The sequence below is a fragment of the Austrofundulus limnaeus genome, unplaced genomic scaffold, assembly GCF_001266775.1.
Source record: "Austrofundulus limnaeus strain Quisiro unplaced genomic scaffold, Austrofundulus_limnaeus-1.0 Scaffold2235, whole genome shotgun sequence".
NCBI lineage: Eukaryota > Metazoa > Chordata > Actinopteri > Cyprinodontiformes > Rivulidae > Austrofundulus > Austrofundulus limnaeus.
This window is the reverse complement of record NW_013954637.1, coordinates 12,318-15,611: the sequence shown is the minus strand read 5'-3', so window position 1 is coordinate 15,611 and position 3,294 is coordinate 12,318. Positions and strand designations below refer to the sequence as shown.

Below are 3,294 nucleotides of genomic sequence, written 5' to 3'. Positions count from 1 at the left end.
GTTGTTTGGTCCCCACCAGGTTCACATTCATCTTCTTCAAGTCATAAATGGGAAATCCAGTAAATAAATACAGATTTAATGAGTAAATAAATCACTGAAATTTCACTGGCCCCCCCATAAAGTTTTCTGGGAGGGGCCACTGCTGATAACCACTCCACTAAAGCCCAACCCTTAAGGTCCAATCTGTCTCTTTGAGTGTAATCTGGTATGTCAAACAGTGATATTTTAATCAACAAAGACGAGCAGTGAAAAAGAACAAAACAAGACAGACTGGAGACCCTTTCTGTACATTTTATTTACAAAATGTATTAAAATTTTCTGTACAGCTCCCCTTCATAGGGGTTTCAGCAAATTATGCATGCATCTTTTGCCATTTTATATCCACTACTACGCTTGGCGATTTAATTTTTTTGTTTGTGTGTTTCTGCAGATGGTGAGACCTGTATGATTTGAAAAAAAAAATGCTGAAATGGGTTCACAAAAAAATGACCCGATGTGTATTTCTAGCTTTAAACTAAGGTCAATTTGTGCGTAGCAAAGCTTGTCAAGCATCACTGACTTTACATGCAACTTGTTAAAAAAATAAACTTAAAGAAAGGCAAATTAAAGAAGGATAAACACAGTCTGTCATTGTGTCATATAAATAATTCTCATTCATCTAAATGTACACAAGTCTTTCCTTTTTTCACTTTAGGTTTTTTCACTTTTTTTGAAATATAAAACTATATACCCATAGTTTCAGGTGGTGATATCTACTTAAATCCTATGGAATCACAGTCTTTATGAAAGAAAAAAAACATGATTACAACAATATGGAAATGTGCTAAGCTTCTGGGATCTTTCCCGTATACCTTGTAAAAATCTACATTTTGTTGTACTGGCATACTTTTCTGTATTGGTTACGAAATGAGCTTGCCAAAGACTACAACTAAAAAAAAAAACAGCATTTTTAAAATGCGGAGTGTGACGGAAAATGAAAATAATTATAATAATAATTAAAAAAAACTACAGTCAAAAGTCTTTTACTATTATCCTTTAATTGGAAAACAGCTAATTTACAATTCCATTTTCCATTCGTTTGGTTTATTTTGATGTAACGAAGACTTTAATGACTTTAAGGGAAAGACTCTTTGAAGCRTTTAAACCTTCCCTGATAGTTTTCAAACTGTAACTCACAGACTGGTTTTTCGTCCACTCACTGTCTTACAAAACACACTCTTGGCAGTATTGGAAGTACGAATGACGGCCCGGTTCCGGAGACCTCAAGAACCCGGCTGGATCATCGTCTCTTCTTCGTGAGTTCCTTCAAACGTCCAGAAGACTGCAGCAGCACCAGAGTTCAGAGTACAAACAAAGCGCGTGTCTTTGCTTTGGGCTGGATGGCGCTTCCCCTCCAGTAAGATCAGTCTGTCTCTTACGTCAAGTTCATGGTCATTAGAAGGGATTCACAGCAGTATAAAAGCTATTATCTAATAACCAGTGTCTTACAGTGCGCTGAGTAGATCTAATAAAATAATTTCAACACAGAGAACCAGTGAAAATCTGGCAGCAGAAGGATGAAGTGTAATCTGTTCATATTGATTACAGGAAACCAATTAGACACGTATCAAGTATGATTCATCCTTTTTCTGGCACTTCAAAATGTGCTTAAAGTTGCAAATGGCTTTTGTTTGCTCATTCATATACATATATATATAAATATATGTATGTATATATATGTATATGTGTGTGTGTGTGTGTGTGTGTGTGTGTGTGTGTTCTTAAACACTGCACCAATATTCTGTTTCGTATGAGTTTCAAGCAAAAAAGCAATATCATTTTGAAGGAGTTGCATTGTTTAGACTCAGAGTTCCATAAGGCACTGAGAGGCGGGAACCTCATCGGCTCTTCCCATGACCACCAAAGTCGTGTCGTCAATGCAGATTATCGTGCCGTGTCCGTCCACGAGGATTTGGCAGGAAGCTCAAAGCCCCGTGATCCTGTGCCGTTCGTGGATGTTCAATCACAGTTGTAAGGAACGATTGGAAATGCCTCATAAACCTGCGCCGACACACAGAGCAGAGAAAGGAAAAAAAAAAAAGATAAGAAAAAAGCTGCGGTTACTGTATGTGAGAACGTCAAACATCTGCACAGCTGCTGCTCTCGAGAGTGGGAAAAAAGTGCAACAGTGAGAGTTTACACAGTAAAACACTACAGATGTGTTTTGTGTATTTAATCCAAATGTTTATTCTGTGGAAGAACRTTCTGTGTCTGTGAATTCCTTCGCTCAGAGTAATAAGAAAATCTGTTCTTGTGGTATTTAAAAATATTTAACACATCACGCGTTGRTTTTCAACTAGAGCACACATGCAATCAATCTAACCAAAATCAATGGTGACATTTATTTCTGTTCTTTGATCAGTGCTGTGCTTCTGCTGCACATTCAGTCCGGTCTCTATATGTTCTTGTTTGTTTGGACTAAAAGTCCCACTTGTATTGTTTTTCTATAGAAATGTGATCAAATAATCTATAAAAGTCCTCTGTGTATTTGTCTGACATGTGGTATTTGGCAGGTTCATAAAGCTGTACAACATGACTAGCATTTATTTTAGCATTAGCTTAATTGACTGTAACGGGTCGCTTCAACCGGGAGTGAATTACTGCTGCAGGTTCCTTCAGCCCTACAGAGCGATTTAGAGTCTTTGTWTTTCTGTTTTATTTTATTTAATTTTTTTCCCAGCTTCTGAGTTTTGTTTGATGCCACATTTTTGCCAACGTCACTGGGCAATTTCCAGCAAACAAGCTCAATATTGGGGATGGGTAGTGATTTCTGAATATTCAGAGTTGCTTAAAAAATACAAAGCAGTCATRTTTAGAAGCATATTTTTCTTTCGGACAGATGGTAGTAGCACACTTCTGACCACGAGGACCACAAGGTAGCTGTAATGAACCACAATGTATCCTAACCACCACTGTGCTTTTCTGTTTTTCCACTTTGGAAAGCGTTTTCAAAAATATCTGCTTTTCCCGCCAAAAACACAGTTTCTGTGCGGATGGGCGGTTAAAAATATCCAGACTAGTGCAGAAGGCTAAGTCTACGTTAACACTGAAGGTCTTAATGCTAGGTCCATTTTTTTTGCGCAGATGTTCACACTATATTTTAAAAGTGACCTCCATCAGACTCCAGTGTGAACTCCACAGTCCTGATGCGCAGAAAAAGAAGTGACATCACATTCAGCTCCCCGTTTACAGAAGTAGGCTAAATGTGGATGCTACACGTTAGCATGTCGATTCTGAAATYGTTGTGCAATCAGA

General features: G+C 37.8%; 1 protein-coding gene across 1 annotated transcript in view; it reads right to left on the bottom strand.

Annotated features, from left to right (window-relative positions):
- Positions 1-275: 275 nt before the first annotated feature.
- The window catches only part of LOC106537302 (glutamate receptor 3), a gene marked incomplete at its 5' end in the record, with an annotated part of 13,109 nt that continues 10,090 nt past the window's right edge, over positions 276-3,294 (bottom strand). The window contains 1 exon segment of the mRNA XM_014034689.1: positions 276-2,040.